The sequence below is a fragment of the Onychostruthus taczanowskii genome, unplaced genomic scaffold, assembly GCF_017590055.1.
Source record: "Onychostruthus taczanowskii isolate IOZ18803 unplaced genomic scaffold, ASM1759005v1 scaffold4, whole genome shotgun sequence".
In the NCBI taxonomy this organism is placed as follows: Eukaryota; Metazoa; Chordata; class Aves; order Passeriformes; family Passeridae; genus Onychostruthus; species Onychostruthus taczanowskii.
The window spans coordinates 1795225-1816915 of record NW_024501459.1 but is presented as its reverse complement, the minus strand read 5'-3'; the positions used below and the strand labels follow the sequence as shown (position 1 = coordinate 1816915).

Sequence of the window (21691 nt, the reverse complement as noted above, 5' to 3'; positions counted from 1 at the left end):
ATAGGTATTTTCAGCTTGCTCCAGACTTTGAAGATGTTTACAACAGCACACATCTTTACATACCAGAAATTCTACAGCATGTGTCCTATCATTTGGTTATAGGGCAATAGTGCATATATAGAGTTCATAACTCTTCAATCCTAAATTGTCTGCTTTCCAGTACCAGATAATATCAGGTACTTTCTAAAAATACCTGAAAAAGCAAGAAAAGGTATTTTGCTCCCACAATGAAAACTTGTCCAAAACCTAGTAAAAATGAGGACAGACCAGCAAAACTGTCCACCTGTTCAATAAAGGATTAAAAGAGCAGTTCAGAATGCATAGCTCACTTCAGATATCATAAGCTGTACTTCTAACTTCTAGAAAGTAAAACTACCAAAATAAGGGTTTGGCATGTATCAGTTCAAAGTCATTTATCAAGCTGATAAACCAATTCTTGCCCTACCCAACTCCTTCAGCAACTAAAGTATGGGGTGCATGAACCCAGATGTACGGTCAAAGGCTGTCCACGAAGGACAAGAAAATCACACATATCCTTATTTCGGGCAAATGGTAATAGGAGAGTTAACCAAAACTTTTGCTTCAGCAAACTTTATTCCTGGTGCATAGACAAAAGAAATTGGAATGAGCATTGCACTTTCTGGGAAAGGTTTGTGAACAAGAACGATCATTTTTATTTGCTTTTTCCTTCCAGTCAAAAAACATAATCTAACTTCCCAGGTGTCTGAAGCACTGCTAATATACATTTCATGGTTGGATAAACATAAAAATGCCTACATAAACAGGAAAAAATATATTAACTGAAAAATGCTGGTGTCATCAACAGAGCTAAGTCTCACCCAAAAGACAGATACAAGGTTTCTAAAAATTTTTATCTTTCAAAAATTAAAGAAACATAACTTCACAAGTTTGACCATGCAAAATATTTGAAGAAATTTTCAACAAACACAAAAAAGATCTTGATGTCTTGAAATGAGTATGAAGGGGGCTTTTTTCCTTTTCAAAATGTCAGAGTGAAAAAAAGTTAAAAGACTTCTTTTTAATATTTGTGTCCTTTTTGGTGCTGTACTCAGATGAATACTGATTATTTAAAAGCAAAGGATCAAAAATCAAAGCAATAAGTGCTTAAATGAAACATGCTCTGCCATTTTTCTATGGAAAAATTATAGAAAATAAATAGGAATATATATAATTTCAAAGTTTATTCTTGATGTTGGGTTTCAAAGCTTAAAAAGCCCCAAACTCACAATACTGTAGAAAATACAAGTATGCTATAATATTATTAGGAAGATTTACTTAGTAACTGAAATGCAGTGGTAATTTTCTTGTTGTACACATGATTTATATGCAGAGAGAACCTGTCTCCTGTGATTACTGGAATGTGGTCCCACAAGATGCCAGAGAGACGGTGCTTTGCTCCATAGGTTTCTTGCCTGGAGATGAACTGAGTTTAATCCACACCACAAACCATGCAGAGTGATGCTGTGCAAACATGGATATCTGAACACAAAACCTGGGAACTTATTCTTGGCTATGAATACAAACAGAATTAGGAACTTCAACAATCTCAACTGTAAACTGGACTAATAAACTAATTCTCCCAGAAGGAAAATTCTGGGTTCTAAAGATAGTCAAATTAAGCCACCTGGCATAAAAACACAGGAAAATTGAGGACCTACAAAGGGGCTTGGGAGAAGTAGGGGCTGTACTGTTTGTTTTTTGTTTGTTGGGGTTTTTTTTGCCTTAAGATACATCTTCTGCTGGCATTAATTGCTCAGAAGAGTGGACATTTTAAAAGATCCTGATTTATTAACATTGGCAGGATTTTCTGCTTTGGCAGCTGCTATACCTCCTTCAATGTTACTCCTAAAATTCCTTTCTTTGCAATGTCACCAGTGAATGCTGAAAGAAAAATCTTAGAAGTGGACAGGTGTGGCGATCAGCTTCAGTGAGCAACCAGGGAGAGACTGCTCATGGAAGAATGAGGTTTATCTGAAATACAAGACTCAGAATGTGGTTTCTCTGCAGGGACAGGAATGGCATCCTGTGACAAGGCATGCACAGGAGAACTACAGATGGCTAAGCTGGGTAAAACTTTTGCAAAAATGACAGTGAAACACATTTTGTTTAAAAATAAAGTATGGTACCCAAGATATAGGTATAAATTTAAAAGGAAGAAAACCAGAAATACAAAAGGCATAAGAGTGTGTCCAGGTACAGTTTTTATGTTGAGAAAGAAACCTCTTGATATGCTAAAACATACATGCAGGAAAAATCATTTCAACATTTCATTTAATTCCTGAAGTTATCTGAGTTTCCAGAAGTGGCAAACATTTATATTGAATTATATTCTGTTTATATTCTGCTTGGTCGTTGTCAAATGTAACACAAATGTAATACAAAAATGTAACACATTTTTTAAAAGTCTCTATTTTTCAAATGTGCTTTACCTTATCTTCTCTGCTAGACAAACTGACATATCACAAAACACTGTCACAAAGGACAAGCAGGAACCTCCTTGAACATGTCTTGGGCACATTTTCTCTGACTGAGTAGTGCACTCAAAAATCCAACCTGGTTTTGCACTGTGTGAGCAGAGCAAGAGCTTTGGAGAGGGAATCTAAAGACAGCACAATAAGGAGATCTGGAAAGGCACAGATATAAAAACTGCCTGGGTCAAATTACCACTCTGCATATGCCCAGTACAGCAAGTAAAACAGCAGCAGTATTCCTAGGGCAGCAAAATTTGGTGTACTGATTCAACAACTCACTGCTGAGCTTATCTATGTCAATCATGATCTTATGCTACATCCAGGCAATGTTATTCCACTCAGTGTTAGAATTCCAGAGTATTTTCCAGAATAAAGCTAAGAGGTGTTACCTTAACTCTTGCATTCACTCATCAGCTAGTATGGGGAAGAGAATCTATTTTAACCTCTGTTGGCTGACATGATGTGTCAATGTCACCAGGACAGCATGACAGCACTCTGAGAGGCAGCAAATGATGCTCTTCTCAATTAAAGGATAAACTACTACTCCAAAAGCAAAGTATCTGAGAATAAGGGCCAACCTGACAGCCAGGCTGCACTAGTTTAAAACATCTCTTAAGAATAACATCAATCCCTGTGCAGACAGCCTTCTGCAGACGTAAGGCAGCTTAAAAGCCATTTAGCATGGTCATCACCACTACCCTTCTGTATAACACAGCAGACAACTTTGATTCAGCTTAATGAGTGCAATGTTAAACCACGCATTTCATCAGGTGTGAATTATGTGCAGAATCAGCTTCTGTTTTTTCCTTTTAGCTCTAAAACCAGGGAATGCAGAAATTCCAAAAGCCTGATCTTGATGAAGTCAAGCTGTTGACTGAAAATTCAATTTAAGAGCCAGACTAAAAATGAAAAAAATAAATAAAAATTTTTAAAAAAATGTTATTGATGTGTATTATATGTAAAGACAGAGTAATGTAAAGGTGGTTGGGAGGAAAACTGGCCTCTTTGTCACTCTGCAGAATGTGAATTTCTATTAGGGACATGGAAATAAATTATTTCAAAATATCTCTCAGATAAATCACAACTTACTCTTTCACATTGCTTCGTAGAAACCAAAATAACTGTAAAAATGTTCAAAGAAACGGAGAAAGATTTCCAATACCTTTAAAATGGGCTGTAGGGAGTTCTGATTGAGACACTGAAGTACCAGGGACAAACATGAAACAGGTTACACTGCATAGTCTTTGTAACAAACTGAGTTTCCAGACAGCTTCAATAGTAACCTCCCTCACTGACTCTGCACTCCAGCTCTTTCATGCTGCCTTCACAACTTAAAGCTTCCTAACATTTCATCTGAGCTGATTCAACTTTGATTAGCTGGGATTCAAATCTCTTTAACTGAAAAACACGTAAAAGTGGAATGAACCCACTGATGCAATATCAAATCTGTCTCTTTGTTCATTTTTGTTCCTGAACGTAAGATAAATATTTTGTGAAAGATCATAAATTGTCAAGATGAACATCTGAAAGAAGCCAGAGTCAAACTTTCATTGCAATTTCTCTGCTAATAAATTATTTACAAGAACAGAATGTCAAACAGTACACAAAAACACATTAGATAACTAATCATCTGTGCTTTAGTTGAGTTGACACACAGTTTCGAAAGGACTACTTACAGTATAACAGGAAATATGGAGAATATGATTAGAGCACAAGGAAGGAACTGTTACGTGTGAGCTAAGGATATTATTAACTTAGTATATAAAGAGATCACATGACTGTGATTTATACCCAACCACTGTCCCTTAAGCACTGGTGCACACCAATGGATGCAGGATCAGGGCCTTACGTTCAGCCACCTTGGCGAGGAAGGAAGCCAGGCAGGCAGCAGTGAAGCTGGAACCAGCGGTGTCCCTGACGCTTCCCAGCAGTGCTCAGGCTGGCTGGATGCAGAGGGTGGTGCAGCCAGCAGAGCCACTGTGGGCACGAACAGCCCTGGCACCTGCGGTGTCCCCAACACAGCTCCCACCAGATGGCTTCCCTCTCATTCCCAAGGTGTGGCCAGGAAGGCAGCAGGGCAGTGGCAGCACAAGCAGCTCTCCTGGTGTAGCTGCTCCTGCCACCTCCAAACTCAGAGTAACACAGCCACTACCGCCACCACCTCCACATACTATCCCTTTCCTAAATACTTAACACTTGCTCTGAGCCTTTGTGGCCACGTAAGTCAACACCAGTAAAAAAAGTATTATAATTAAGGGAACTGAATAAATAGGGTTGAAGCCCTCCTTGGAGACATATTGCAGTATTTTTTTATTTTATTGTAAAATAAAAACAATCAGTTTTTAAGGCTCACAATAACTTGATAGGCAGAGATTTACTGTTTATCAAAGCAGAAGATCTGTAGGAAAAGACCATCTGGTCACTAGCTGTGGCAAGGAAAATTCCTTTCACAGTCCTGTCCAAACTGTACTAAGGACCATCAATTCAAGTTTCACTTTTCATTTAGCAAATGAAGTCCATCTCTGTGACAAAAAAACAAACAACAACAAAAAAAAACAACTTATTAAAACTGCAGTAAATAAAATAAGACTTTCTTGGATGGCAGCATTCTTTCAGTCTGCCAGAAAAATTCTTGCCAGCTTCCAGAAGTTCACCAGATATTCACAACAAAAAAGAAACAGGAACTCTGATCAAGGGAGTCTCTCAAGAGTGGAAGCCTATCCATCATGCATGAGCTTCTACTATTTATTGTCTCTTGGGGCTTTTTTAGCTATTTTTATAGTGCCCACTACACATAATTTTTTACCATGTGAATATTTCTATATGTTCTATCTCTTATTCATAAAGCTACCACTGGAAATTATATCAGAGCACATTATACACTTCCTGTAGCAATGCTCTTGACTTTAGACCAAATGAACCCAGTTTATCTTTTTGCATTGAGTTCCAAATTTATTAGACACACCTCACTATTTTCATTTGTGATATAAACTTATCTGACTTGTTCCCCAGCTTTAGAGTACTGATCTATCAACCTTTGGTAAAGGAAAGTTGCTTTAGCATAACAGTTCTCTGCCTGGCTGATGCCAGATTAAGCTGTTTCTTTTTTGTCTAGCTGAATGTAAGGCACCCTGAGTATACTGAATATAAAGCACACGTCCACTAGAAAAGGATGAAAAATTTGAGAAAGATAAACAATGTTATCAGCAAACCAGGTTACTCATGTGAAGACATAAGAGATGTAAATCCACCACTGCGTTTTAGGACTGAACACAAGTTTTAAAAAAGTCTTCTTGCTAAAAAATTTATTTTTTAAAATACATTAATGTGTTTACAAGATTTTCTGCATACTGATCCTGCTGTTTGTTCAGAACTAGCCTTTCAGATTAGCAGTCTTAGAATGCAGGAAAAGAGTGCATATGACCACTTTCCTCACCTTATTCTGCTACAGATTTGCATTCAGTTCTTACACAGCACTGAAACAGCCAAGGTGTATTACATATCTGTCAGATTTTTCTTTTGCTCTTTACCCCAACCTCTAAGATATATTAAGGTATTTCCCTTCTTTGTAGGATATGAAAAGCCTCTGAAGCACACATTATACTGACATAGATGGTTTTGCACTTCCAAAAATGCCTGTGAAAAAATGTTTTTCAGTACTCCCAAGTCCGATTCAGCATAATGCTCAGTTTCCTGGGGATCCATAGCATTCATGTACCAATATTTTGCCAGAAGAAAAATTTTACTAGAATTTATCACCGTGAAATTTTAGTCTTTTTATAGAAAACACACTCAGCTAGACAAAAACGGTTCACACCTTTCATTTGAACAGAAACCAACAGACGCATTAAGCCAGCTTACAAATTGTGCCAATTTTGCCAGCAATGAGATGTTTTTCCCTCAGTTCTATGAGCAATTTGTTTAACATGGTTTAAAAATGCAGGTGTGAACGATACATTCAGTTTTCAAGAACACTGTGTGGATATGGAAAGATCTGAGTAACTTTAGGTACTCCTGCTCCCCAAAAATGCAGGGGGAATAAATATACTTTGTCATAAAGTTCCTTGGAGCATTAGGTATCACATTAAAAAAAAAAAAAAAAAAAAAAAAAAGAAAACCTCATTAGTGAAAAAAAATTTCAATTCCAATCAGTAAGTTAAATGTTTCAAAGTACAATCCCCTGTTACCACCACAGGAATGAGGGAATACCAAATGACTCTTCCTTTTGCAAGAGAGAGAAATGTTTACTGCCCTTTCAAAGACTGGCAATCTGGCATGGGAAAGAGACATATGTCATAGAAAAATAAAAAGTTAAAGTGGTAATAAATATTTAAACACAAAGGGGTTCTGGAAATTATCCCTGTGCATTTGGATCAGTTTGTAGTCCTCCCCTGTGACTTCGGACATTTTGTTGGGCAGCTCTTGGTTCATAGTTTCTAAGCTCCAATTTGCTTATTCAATCTTTGTGATTGAATAATGATGAACTGCAGAGCCTCGAAGTATGCAGCAGAAGCCTTTCATCCATCCATCCATCCATCCAGTTTCTTTGCAAAATGCTTTCTGCCACTGATCATTGTTTCTCTTAGTCCATTTGTTGAACACTAAAGTAAATTTCAGAGTCCCCCAGCCATAATTTAAAAAGTACTCAGACAAATTAATGGAACCCTGTGTCTCACATCCCAATCTATGTTAATGAACTGCCTTTCCCAGTTGTATCATAATAACCAATTTGGCCAAAATAAGCTTTAACTAGGACTCACAATACGTTTTCTATAAACACACAATTTTATTCTGAAATACAACACAGCAGGCCAAACATCCAGAGAGTAACAAAAAACCTAGGGACATGTTAGCATAGAGGTGATTGGTTTTTAATTTGACTGCCCAGAAAAATAAAATTTCTGCTATCATGCTGCACATATGTACCCACACAAGAGTAAAGGGTGGGCAACAGTTGTTTGTCTGAAGCTTTTACATGTCTGCACTCTCTTCCCCATACTCAACTGCAGCAAAAACACTAAACTGGATAACACAGTCTCCATTATTAATCCAACTGTCAATTAACACATCCACCAGGGATGTAAGCTTTTATTCTTGATAGATAACCTACCACCTCAAAGTAAAGCAGAGACAAATCTTTCCTAACAGGCATCTGTTAAATACTAGGACAGCAAAACATAAATTCTAAGTGGTTAACGTCTGATATCAGCAATTAATACACTTGCTTGCTGATTCACCTTACAGAATGAGTAGCTGTCAAGGTGCTGTGGGACAGACAGATTCACTATGGGCAGTTCTCTCTCTACTTTAAAGGGATAACTTGCCATTTACACCATTAAGCCTATATGCACATGCCTCATTCATTAGAAGCCTTGCCAGAACATGAGCATTTAGTACGATGGTGAAGTCATCCTAAAGCAAATGTTAATAACTGGTTTGACAGTATTTTCTAGCTGGCTTCATACTAGGTTATCTTTATACTTTCATTCAAATTATTCCTATATTTCATTTTTATTTTAATTATTGTGATAGAATACAAAAATTGTAGTGTCATAACAAACTCATACACAGATTTGCCCATTTGCCCACAAAGCAGTTTTGAAATTAAATACTGATGTAGAAAAAGATTTTTTTTAAGTCAGAATTTGAGAAGCAGCATGGGCTACTTTCCCATCTGTTCAGCTGTAGTTTTTTTAAATACAAACAAAAATGCAATTTATTTTGGGAATTTATAGCTCTCTAAATAATAATCCACTATTTCCTTTCACAGTGCTATAGTAAAAAATTAAAGCATTTATTTAGCAGTTGTGGCTCTATTCACAGACAGAATGGTTGCAGAGAGATCACTTCAAGTGTGTTTATTCCACTGCATGAATTCTAAGACTTCCAAGTGTTCTTCCTTACAATGTATTTGTTAAGACAGAGACAGCTAAATGAGCAAATATGACTTCATAATAAATTTAATTGATGTCAAGAATAGATTTAGGTAAATCCATTTTAAAGGCTCCTACAACAAATCAAATTATTTTTCAGGTTTGTGTAATGTTCTTCCAAAAACTAATACATCAAAGAAAGTAGTGACCAAGTATACAGTAATTTGCTATGAGATCATGAAAAACATTCTGAGAAACCAAAACCGCATGTAAATCAGTATCTAACACACTATATGCATCCACTGTCTCTAACTACTGAAAATAAACCTTTGTGTAACCATTCATTAATGAAGTCTCAAAGTACTAACCATGTGTTCACAAAGTGTGAACTTAAGCTAAGTGAGATAAATGAACCAAAAGAAAGTTATGCAATGTGCACAAGTCTATGTGATGATCACAGAGTAAATCCAATTCAGAGTTCCACTTCACTCTTGAGACCGTGCTCTATTTCCTACACTCGGCATTGCCAAACTGAAAAAAGTAGGATTTAAATTAAAAGTTACTGTTTTGAAATTTTCTTAAACTTCAGTAACAAAAATATTACACACAGAGAAAAGCTTGAGGTAAAATTCTACAATATAGATAAAACAATAAAAAAAAATTTTAACAAACCAGTTTAACAACCAGTTTTTTACACAGCCTACAAACCACACCCACTCACCTCTCTAGTTAAAACAGGTTCACCACTCCTTTCTTCCAGAAGTACAGTTGGTTGCTATATTATTTTTGGACTGCAACCTCTGAGGAAGAGAGCATGGAGTACAACAAAAGACCAAGCTCTGTTTTCCAAGGAGGAGGCAGGTCCGCTGTGCAGTCATCCAGCACTGTCCACTCGATGGAATGCTCATTGCCCACTCCAACATTTCATGGGCATGATGATGACTCAGAAAGGAGCCAGTGAACACCAGAATCCAGGTCTTCTTTTTGGGTCTCCCCACACTTCACATCTTCACAGGCTGGATTCAACAGCAAGACGTCTCCTCACTAATTCACTGCATTTTTTAATTCACTGTACATTCAAACTAATGTGTAATTTCTCTTGGTTGAGCAGTTCATTATTAAACCCTTTTCCTTTATTTTTAAACTAAACTCTTAACGCTTTGAATCTTCTGAACAAATGGAAACAGATCTAAGTCCAAGGCACCTAACAGTGCCACAACTGCCGCCAAATGCTGAAGATTCCTCCCTAAAGATAACAGGGTAGTCTCATCAAATTGAAAGTAAATTTCCAGGTAATCCGCCCTTGTCTGTTATGCTCGGCTTAAAGGCAGATGAATAAAAACATTCACATCATGTATCTGCAATTACACCAAAGAAACGTATATTAAATAGTTCAAAATTAAGTAGCCAAGTGTAGTTATTGAAACAAGAAACACTATTTTCATGCCCTGAGCCAGGATATATTAATACACAGCAGTATACAAACAGTAGATACTATTATTGGATTAACAGGACAAAAATGTGAAAGAAGGAATTTCCATTATTAAAAGAAGTAGGCATTAAGATCTCACTTATTGTACAACGCTATTCCTACAAAACTATTGAAAATGATCCACTGAAAAAAAACTTTTCATTTAGGCTTGAAATCAGTTCCAGATGGAAATCTTCTGCAAGCATCCTAGTAGAAGTTAAGACGACAACTAAATGTTATAAAGGCAGATTTTCAAGTACAGAGTTTTTACTTTCATAAGGCACAGAAAAACATGTGGAAATTTCAGGCAATTCAGATAGTGATGGGCAAGTGGTAAGAACAAAAACCTCAGTAAGCTGCTAAATACAGCACCTAATGCTTGGCTTTACTAAATAAAACCTTTGAAAACAAAGAAGAGGTTCAGTTTGATGTGAGGGAGGAAGAACTAGCATGTAAAGAGGCATGTAAAGAGAATATTGAACAGGTCAGGAAGATGACCCTCACTTGTATTTCTGAATAGATTTGAGAAGGGTATGCAGACTGAGGAAGATTATCTGAAAGAGCGCCAATCCCTGCACAAGCACAGGCCACCTACTTTACATAGGTGTAATAGCAGCCACAAAAACACCCAGCCATGTAATGTGGCTGCTCTCATGATCAAAGATGGTTTTACTACAAATTTCCAAAATCCAGGGCTACCAAGGCTGAAAAGCACATAGTATATCATATTTGACACATATATGATATTTATCTCCTACAGACATTTATTTACTCTGAACACATGTATGCACACAAATATGGGTAAAACATACACTGTCCAAGCTGGAAGCCAGTAAAGGATACAACACAAGTATTGTGGGGGGGAATCGTAAGCGTGAAGCTCTAACTAGAGACCATTCTCAGAAGTGTCAGAATGAGCTGTTTGCAAATTGCCGATTTTGTCTTTCCTTCAGTCAAAAACTGGCTGAAAGGCAGAAATCATACCTTATGGCTATATAAAAGAAATATATTCTTTGTATGTATGTATCACTAACAGGAAAAAAGAAACAAATGTTATTCCTGAAGTTTTACAGATGAGTCTTTATCATGTCACTTTTATCATGGTGCCACCTTTATCTCAAAGAGGTGACACACATGCTCACTGCTGTACATACAAATAACAAAGAAAGTTCCCCATACACCACTTCTTCCCTGAATGAGGTACTTTTATATCACTGTATTACAACACTATAGGATTATTATGCTGAAGATCTCACAGGCTTCCCAAAAGTAAGTCTCAGAACTATGAATCTCATAAATAACCATGATTAATCCCATGCTTTCCTGCAAGATACCAGCCAAGAAGATGGCCAGGAAAATCTTCATGCACAGCCTTCCTGGTGCTGGCATATTGCAAACACAGGAGCAGCTGACATAATGGGCTATAATATGCAACATGGGAGATAAGAAGAGACATCAGCAATGAGGGCTGTGAGGGCAAAGAGGGCCCAAGCTTTCTGGGGCAGAACACCCACCTCAAATGTGGGGTTTGCCACAAGCAACCACATGCAGCATGTTCACTGACCTGTTGTGGATGCTGAGAACTGGTCAGAGAAGAAAGTCAGATAAACTTTCCCAGACATTCCTCTGCGAAGTTTTGAGAAAGCTCAGAGGAAGAATTAAAACAATCCTGCAGCTGGTGTTTTGAACTTGTTTCTTCTAAGATGTTTAAAAGGGGGTGTTGTTTCTAATTAGTTGTTTCTAATTAGTGGTGTGAGGGTATTCATTAAGAACCAATCAGGTTCACCTTTATGGTAACTCTCTATAAAAAGAATGTGTGGTTTCTAATAAACTCAGCATCTTGCCTTCGAGACTTTGGAGTTTACGTGGCTTTATTCACCCATTCTTAATACAACAGCAACAACCTGTAGCAAAAATATTGTGTCCAAGCTTTTAACAGGAACACTTCAGTGAGGCCTTACGCAAAAGGGACCATCATACAAGTAATTTCACACTTCAAAAGCTACCATGAGTATTTCAGTAAATCAAAGGCTTCCCAGACTGATGAAAACCAAGCATGCAGTGGAAGAACATCCTCCCCATGGCTGAGGAAGGAGCTGATTCAGTCACACATCATGCCTGTCCTGCTCTTGCAAAACACTGGCACTCTTCTTCCAAGGAACTGTAGGCAGGCTGCTATGGAAATCAGCATTACAACTGCCATGAGCATTACCCCAAGAACAATTTCTCTAAACAGAGAACAACATACAGTGTCGCTTTTCCAGCAGCTACCGATTCTGAGCAGCAGTACCTCCACAAGCCTTCAGACTAAGAGCAGCAGCACCCTTTAGACATTTGCTGCATGTAGCACACCAAGTTATTTTTATAAAGTACTGCTTCATAGATTTTTACTTCCCATTATTTTGAAGTTTTAAACATCATTCTGAGATTGATTAGATTTGCAGACTCTAGAAGAACCCGCATCCTAAATTGAAGGCTGCCTAGATATGTGCTATTGGTACATACAGTTATGCCTAATCAAGAGCACTTACTATGCTAAGTTTGCATAGTCTGAAACTAAAAAGTCAAACACTGTCCCTAATCTTCACCCCAAATGAGCCCCAGTACTGTGAAAACAACTGGCTTGTATTAGAGACCATAATTTTTATGTCTAGCATTACACTGTAGTACTTATAGGAAAGTTTTCAGGTTTTTTCACAATTTCTAAATGCAAGAAGAGTATTTCAGATGTATGGTGGTAAGAAAGTCTTTCAAATAAAAGATGGTATTTATGTAATTCAACCTTCTTTTTAAGCTAACAAAAAGCTTTGATAAACAGATGAGTTTTGACCACAGGTTTCAAACACAGAGTAGGACAGTTTGTACACTCATAAATAAAGGTTACTTCTATTAGGTGTATTTTTTAAAGATGAAGGACTAGCTTTTTGACAGTAGCATCTCCAACTACTTACATGCCATAAACCTGCAGAAAGTGACATTTAGCCATAATTGCAGAACTTCAAAGTACTTAATGTTTTTTGCAAGCTTTTGTGCAGAGGTTGTTTTCAGCACTTTAAATGCCTCAAGAGAGAGATATTATACGTAGGAAGATCTAAAATATTTCTTGCCATCCAGAAAAGACAATTCTGCTGCCATAAAAGGAGGAATGTAAGTTAAGCTGGTGTATTGCTTTGTAACTCAAGCAATATTGACACTTGATCCATGAAAGCAGCCTCCTTCTCATCTACTTTCTCTGAAGCAGAACTAGTATTTAAAAGGCACAGAATCTTGTTTTTATATTTTTCGAGCCGCCCCTAGAGGTGCTTCCAGCTGTTTTTTCCAGATCTACCTGCTGGAAAGTAAGGTGCCCAAAGAACTTTCCTAGAAAAAAAATTTGAATTGTGAAATGAGTTTCATAACTCCACATAGTATCCATCAACTTCTGAATATTGTAGAATATATATTTTAAAACAGGTGGATGTAGGAAGACAAATTTATGACAGAATTCTTCTTAAGAGAGAGATACATGTATGTTTATGTATTGCAGGGCAAAAAGAATGAGAAATCCTGATGACGCCACTTTTGTGACTCTCATAACGTGAGGCAACACAAACACGTCAATGATTTCCTTGTTGCTTCCCTCAGACAGCCCAATGAACCAGAGTTTCTCAATTAAATCCACAGATGTACCTGCAGAAGGAAGTAGTCCATCTAAGGATGCAAATGAATTCTTGTACATGAGTTCCTGCTTTAAATATGGGGAATTCATGGAACTTTTGGAGAAAAATGACACAAATACAGCCTTACCCAGACATTTCTCTCATGCAAAAGGAATACTTTTCTAGCAGAACTCTTCACAAGCAGCAGGTCTGTATTTCAAGGATGCAATTCTGAAGATTACTGAACAATTGCTGTCTTGGAAAGCACCTCTTTCCCCTCAAAAACACAGACAGAAGCTCTTTCATCAAATATCTTACTTCTGTCCTTGCAGTTCTCTCTGTGCTTTGTCTAGAAATGCAACTATTCACCTTTTCCTCTTTTCAAGGGTCATACATATCCTCTTTCTATCACAGCATAAAGAATGAAAAAGCAAACCCACTATATTTTACTGCCTTCTTTCATGCAGTCTGGCTAGACCTTTATGACCCCAGCTACTTGTGATCTCAGGCTCACAGTTCTGCAGCCATCAAAAACCTGTTGAGAAGGCATACAGGTGTATACACATAGTGGTCAGCACAGTATAGTGGTCAGTACTACCATGCAGTAACTAGCAGGGGAAATATTATGTCTTTTCATACTCTTTAGACTAAAAGGAAGATGATGGATAATGTTATTGTAATTTTTCAAAATGAAAATTATGCCCAAATATTTTACTTTTCATTTCCCAAAATGCTGGGGATTTTTTTCCCCAAAAAATGCCTTTGCTGCAGTTAGACAAATGAAGCTAATATGTAATAGTAAAGAGTTAACAGTAAAACCTAAAATCAAGTCTCATTTCAGAAAGAAAAAGTCACGGGTTTAAACATGACACAGGGTTTATAAAGAATTATATACGAAACTCAATAAAGCGCTGTAATAGACACATGGAAGCACAGCACAAAACCAACAGAATCTTAGACCAGAGAAAACAATCAACTGGGTATTAGATGTATCATATGATGGAATAATGCTTGAGATTAACCTTAGCATTAACCTTAGGATAACCTTAGAAAGAAGTATTGAAGACACATCATAAAGAGGTTAAAAAAGGCAGTAAGATGTGCATGAAAGGGCACGTTGTGCAGGAGCGTAATGACAAATGGCAGTATCAAATCACAGTTATCAACTGGATTTCTCCATTAATCAAAGCATGCAATGAGTACTCTGGCCCACCTACCAAAAATCAGAAGGTTTAGGGTTTTTCTAAATTAAGAAAACTTTGCAAACATCAATAGCATTGAAAACATGGAGAATAATACAATATATAATCACTGATGAGTAAGATCAGCTCTCCCTTTGGAGGTAAAGTAAGGTATTTAATGTAGTGAAAAGGAAAACTGAAGAATAAACTGAAATCTAAGCAATTGTAATTAAGACACCCCAAGGAACCAGCCCAGACAACATCACAACTGCATAAGGCAGTAAGTTGTGAAAAGAAGCATACGATGAACTATTACTAATAATGCTTAAGAATTAACTAGCTGAAAGATGAAGGAAATGGTGTAGAAAGAAATTGTCTCCTTGTACATTCAATTATCCAGGAAGGTCCTTTCTTATCTCAGTGAGCTTAAATAATATGAGAGGTGATAATCATCAGATGTTGTCACGATTTCTATACACTTTGCTTGGAAACACCTCTAGCACAGTTGCAGTATGTTTCCTCCAATAAAACCCCTTCACAAATGTCACTGTATTTGACACAGAAGTTGCTCCAGCTGAAAAAGCATCAGAGTGGCTAATTTTGCATTTAGGTTAATGGAGTTGCTTAGTTTAGGGACGGGGAGCCCTGCCAGGAACTGAACCCCAGGAAGGGCCCTATCTTGCTCCATTCATGATGACCACATCAGCTCCTCGGCACTGTAAACCCAATTTGCTCTTGCATCCATTTCTCCAGCTGACTTTGAAAAGACTACTTCTATGTTTTACCTTTTTATCTTTTATATTTTAGCTTTGCATTCTGCATCCATAAAGCTGTTTCATAAAAAAGTAAATCATATATAACTTACAGAATGAGAACAGAGGCACTCCAAACATTAAAACCTGCAGAGACACAGACCTGATGCTGACTTTTACTCAAAACCTGTTTTCAGGGAGGAACTCTACACATGCATCACTGCATGTTTTGTTACTTGAAAAAAACTGCATGGCACTGACCAAACTCTTCACATAAATGTTTGCCATTTAATAACCAATTAAACAGTTGTGAGAAGAACTGTTTGTGAATTTTGCTGCATTCAGGGACATACAGCTGCGATACCAACTGCTAATGGATACAGGCAGACAGCTGTGAGTGATGAAACCTAGGGCTGCAAGACAACTGTAGAGCTGATGAATTTCCCCTCCTTTTTCACTTGAAAAAATCTGATTAGCATAGATTAGTTTCCAAAGCCTGTTTATAATATCTATGAAATGATAGGCGATAGAGCAAAGCTCTTTCAAGCATAATTCTAATGACTTTCTTTAGGGGTCAAAAGCAAGTCAAAGAAAATCAATGCCCATTTGTGTTGTTGAAGCTGAAGCATTCAGTTCATTATTCAGAACTGTTAAGAGTCAATCAAAACACTTTAGCATACAGAGAAACTAGAAAAAGCTATCTCACATAATTATGAATGACTATATATTTAGCAAATGCAAAACAGCAAAGTATTTTAGAAACAATTATATAATTAAGAATCAGTGTTTTATATTAAGACACATATTAACAGCTACATTAAGTATTAATACCAAAATTTTAAAAGATTTGTAAATATTCTCATTTTCTTAATATTATACCTGTTGAAATCAATGACAATTTTACACTAAATTAAAAAAAAATAGCAAAATAGTCTTTACACCAAGAAAGAATTGGAGGACATGATTACTATCACTCATGATAGTCTGTCATTTGTACAAGATTATGAAATTCCCTTTAGTTTTTGACAGAAAGCAGAAGAAATATGAACGTCATAAACAGCACTCCCATTCTCACTTCTTTATGGTTAGCTGTTTTTACAATAAATTCAATACAAAAAGTGGAAGGGAAAAGGCATGTGGGTTTTTTTACTCAAATAGCTTTTATTCACACTTAAATCAGAGTCTATTTGAATAATTTGACCAAAAAGCAATATAAAATGCCAATATAAAATGCAACTTAAAATGCCATTTCTAACATCTTCAACATGAAACCAAGTACACTGTTCACTATTTGAAAAAACACACTGAGAATGAACAAAAAATAAAATAAAGCCAAACTTCAGAATAATCTGATGAATAAATTGTTCCTCCTCTCAAAAGCTCCAAGTAATGAACACTTCAAAAGTGCTTGATGTTTGTCAGCTTTAAAAGCATACCTTTGAACCAAAATCTCAACCAACCAAGGAATGAACACCCAAATCTAAGAGCAAGGAACAAACTTTATAGAAAAAAATTAAAAATTCATCCCTGTTCCAGATGATAACCACCTGTGGAATCAATCAATTGCACCCACAGCATCCCTGAAGCCATGAGTTCTTTCACAGACTCAGTTACCATGCCAGTATTAAAGCAGTAAAGCATCTGTGAACACCGGTGTGGGACTTTCACTCTGCTCCAAGTTTTATTCCACACTGGGAACATCCACTGCCACCTTCAGGGCATGACTGTTTCAGCTGTGCTCAGTTCCTGGCATGAGGGACCTCCTGCTTTTCATGGTGGAAGATACAGCACAGCCTTTCATAAACCATCCATTCCTTATCTCTGAAGTGCCTGAGTGGCACAGCAAACTGTATCCAGCAGTTTCATTTATCCATGTTCTGGTCTCATGTGCAAAGCCTTAATCCCAGTTTACAGAACATGTATTTATGTTAAATAAATAAATAAATATATTACATATCTTTATATATGTCTGTCAAAACTAACACTACTCTCGTGTAAGTATCACAGTGAAGAACTTTTATGATTCTGCCCAACATTACCCAAAATAAACCAGAGAACAAATCATAAAATTAATCTCATCCCAAACACTCTTCTTGATTAGTTTTTCTCTACTCATTACTTTAATAAATTGAAGAGACCAAGTCCCCAGGAAACAACCCAGCCCTTGGCTGCTGCAGCCCCAGCTTCATCACACATCAGAGCGTTCCACCTCTTTTGGCCAATTCGAGCTAATTACTGAAGAGAAGGCTTAGAGTCCCAAATGACAGTGAGAGCCACAACTCAAGTCTGCAGTGGAAAAACGCTTTGTTTCTGTACCACATAGCTCCTCTTCTTCATAAGGAGTAGGCACATCACCTACTAAATCAATCTCTTAAGACTAAATCAATATCTCAAGATGAATAATAATTTCCTCCTTGGATAATTAAATACATGTGTGAATTTCCCTGGATGTATCTCCACTGCATTCCCTGGTGTTAATTATAGCTACATCTTTGAGACATGACCTGTTTTAAGTTCTGGGTTTTTTGGTTTTTGGTTTTTTTAATGTATGCTTTCTCTCTTTTCTCTGATCTGCAACAGGAATGCAGAAAATCTAAGTTGGCCACAAAAACAGTAAGGTTTTCTGACTCTTCCAGTTGTGGCAGACAAAACTGAGCAAATACAGAAGTTTGTCTGTGTAATCATGCTGAGCCAGTGTCACAGCATACTGCCAGAGGTATATGTTGATGTAGCAGACTCATGTTGGGATTCAACCCAAACCAAATTCAGGACTCAGGAAACCTGAACTGAAAGCACAGCCATGTGAAGGGCTAAGAAACAAGACACATTAAATTCATTTGATGTTTCTTATCATTCACAACAACACTTTAGCTTTTTAACAGTGAATGCAAGCAGACCTGGTGATGACTACCAGAAGGAAATAGTGACAGCTCAGGCACAAGGACCAGTGCTATGCTACAAGAATGAAGAAATGGTACTTGAGCGCTTCAGAGGGAAGAACTGAGAGCAGACTACAGCTCTTGTTTGTTTGTCTTAATATTCAATCTAAGATTAATAAATAGAAATTACATATTCAACTGCGTTGGACTGACTAGAAAAATCACATTTAATTGTTGGTGTTTTTCATTTTGCTTGTAGGTGTCTCTGTCAGTTCACGAAAGCTATGCCCAAAAAGCACGACTGAGAAAACACAAAAAAAAAAAAAATTAGGGAAGAAAAATAACTTCTGAGCTTGCCCTGAAATTTCTGAATCAAGGTCAACAATCTTCTCTAGTAAAGAGATTTATCTACAATTAAAACAAAAATGCATACTATAAAGTTGAATATAGTGTGCTTTGGAAATCTCCAATTCAAAAGATACAAGCCAAGTGGAATACAGAACATTAAACAGGATTCTAGAATAGCCTTAGAATGAAGTGTGTGATGGCCACTCCTGAATTTTTAAAATTAAGAACTACACATATTGTAAAATAAAGTACTAATATGCAGAAAGGCTTTCTCACAAGTACCAAGTAAAAGATAAAGAAATGTGTGAAGGTAAAGGAGGTTGATTAGTATCTTAAAAGTGGATGTTTTTAATTATGTCTTTAAAGACCTCAAGTGTTACCTTCCCCTTTCTTTCAAGTTTCTAACAGAAAAAGCAACATTTTTTTTTTCTCAGATCTTGTTAAAACTCGGTTCTTTAGCCATGTAAAAGAGGGGAAATCTGACTGTAAGTGAAAGTCTAAAGCACCATGTCTTTTAATTCAGTGATGGGGTCCTTCATTAGATTATCTCATAGCAATGGGACAAGACATGGCAAAAGCCAAATGATAAATCATTAAATTATGTTTTCTTCTTCTCCATGCAAAGAATGAGTATAGCATTAGATTAGTTTGAAAGACTAAAAAGGAAGAAGACTCTGCACTATGCACCACAAGTGACAAAGTTAATACCATTTTTAAACCCCGTTTATTCATATAATCAGGCATAAGCACTTAATTATGCTAACTGTGGAAACCTCGAATGTAATATATAGCCCAAATTAATTCCAGATTAGAGCATGCTTCAGTGTTTCATGTTCTCCCTTGCACATGCCTAGTGAAAGCCTGCCACTCTGCAACAGAGGAAGGAATTACTACAACAGAACCATAGGCAGACTTTGCCAGAAACTATACTTTTTTTCATATGAGGCAGAATAAGCTGAGTGTTTTAAGTAATGGATAGGTTTGCATCCCACTGTCTAGCAGCAGTTATTCTAATTGTGTTTCACAGCTTCATCAGAGAGATGGAAATATGAACATTCTCCATAAACTGCACTGAAACAAATGACACTCCCTTCAGGCAGATCACCTTCCACCATTACAGGAAAGGATTAGTTTATCTTTCAGCTATAAACTTGAGTCAGATACACATTCACCATATTGACATCCCAACACTTTTTAATCGTATCATGTCAATCTTGTATCTACATAAAAATGTGTATTTCAGTGCATAAAAAGATCTCTTGCTGCTGACAACTCAAAGTGCATTAACCTGGGAAGCCTTGAGATTTCCACACACACCCACACACTCCTTTCAGTACAGATCTCACTGATTAGAAAACGAAATATCCAAAATTCAACAGACATTTCATACACAGTGGCATTTCTGCAGAAACATACATTGCCAACACTTCAACTTTTACTTTCATCACTATTAGCAAGTTATTTTCCCAAGTTATTTCCTACACACATACCATGCCCAGTGCCCCTGCTGAAACTACCACACTGACTGAAACTGAATGAGCTCCTAGTGAAACATCAGAGCTTAGCTGTAAATATGTGTAAATACTTTTATTCTGTGCCGCTTTCATGTTAGAATACAACATGCAACAAGGTCACTGTAACAGATTGCCATTTTCAGGATCATAGAGAAGACACTGAGGAAATCAGTAAGAGCAAACTTAATTAAGCAGTGCCTAAAGTCCTGCCTTCTCCCAAACCTGCCCAGAATTCACATCTCTATTCCCTGCATTTCAAAGTCAGGTCTTTTCACAGGTACGGGAAGGCAGGCAGCTTAGCTTAAACGCTATCACTGCTGAAAGGTGAACAGAACTCGTTCTTTGCAGCGTGACCAGTCTGCTCTGAGCTCTCCGAGTTTTCAGCTACAGATTACAGCCCCATGGGCCTCTTCCTTTGAAGCGGAGTTCCTCTGAGAGAAGAATTAGTCCCCTGCCTGCAACCTGTCCTCCATACACTGAAATAAATTACAGTCAACTTTTCCTTCATTGCCATGTCAAGTGTGGCAATAAATATCCACAGGCTAAAAGCAAACAAACAAGGCTGGACAAGCCATAACCTCACAGCAAGAGCATCTCAAGGAAGAACACCAGGCAGGGCATAACAAAGTTAAGGGCATAAAAATCAAAACTCCGGGTTCACTATCTGAATCCATAAGTGCGTATGAAAGCCTAACATGCTTCTTGAATTCTCCCACAAGAAGCATTGATGGAAAGCAATTAAGGGACTCCTGCAATTTAGTTACAGCTCAGCAAAGAGGAGAAGGCATTTTACATTAGGAAATGCCTGAAAAAAAGGCATAATCTCTTACAGTTGCAGAAGTGGTTAGCACTGGGACACGGAGCTCCCTTGCCGGCTATGCACCGGAGCACCGCACCGGCGCTCCGCCCGCGGCGGACTCCGGCGGAGTTGGAGCGGGGCTCCCCTGCAACCCCGGCCACCAATCCCCCGCACCTCAAGCCCCGAGAACTGCTGCTGGCGCCGCCGACCATCCTGCCAACGAACTGGCAGCAAGCGACCAGCAGCTGCAAAAAAAAAAGTCACTCGAGACGAAGGAAACGCAGCGAAAAGGAAGCAAGAGCTTACTTGCCTATACAGCACCGCCGGACGATCTCCTTGCAGCTGTGAAACGCTGTGCCGCTCGTCCTCCGCCCACCGCTCCGTGCTAGTTCCAAAATAATTCCTCCGGGCGCCGGCACATCCCCGGGCTCAACCGAGGAGCGCAGGGAGCCCGGCCGCCTCGACCCCCCGCCCGGTGCCCATGGTGTCAGCCACAGCCCCGGCAACTCGCGCTCCTTTCCGCCGGCGCTACCTCGGGGCGGGCCGCCGGCTAACACGGCATCGCACCCCGGCCGCCGCCACCGGCTCGAACTCCGCCGCCGCGCTGAGGGGGAGCGTGGGGCTCCCCGCGTCCTTTCCGGAGACGGAGCGGGGGTGCCGGGCGGGGGCGTGCAGGGAGCAGCGCCGCCCCTCCGCGGCGGCGAGCGGCCAGGCGAGGCGCGGCGAGGCGAGGGGAGGCGAGGC

The 21691-nt window shown here is 38.3% G+C and overlaps 1 protein-coding gene across 1 annotated transcript in view; it reads right to left on the bottom strand.

The window, feature by feature from the left end:
- The window catches only part of SNTG1 (syntrophin gamma 1), a 309163-nt gene extending 287823 nt beyond the window's left edge, over positions 1–21340 (bottom strand). The window contains exon 1 of the mRNA XM_041412822.1: positions 21258–21340. The gene's annotated coding sequence lies outside the window, so the exon portion shown is untranslated. The remainder of the gene's footprint in view (positions 1–21257) is intronic.
- Positions 21341–21691: the final 351 nt, after the last annotated feature.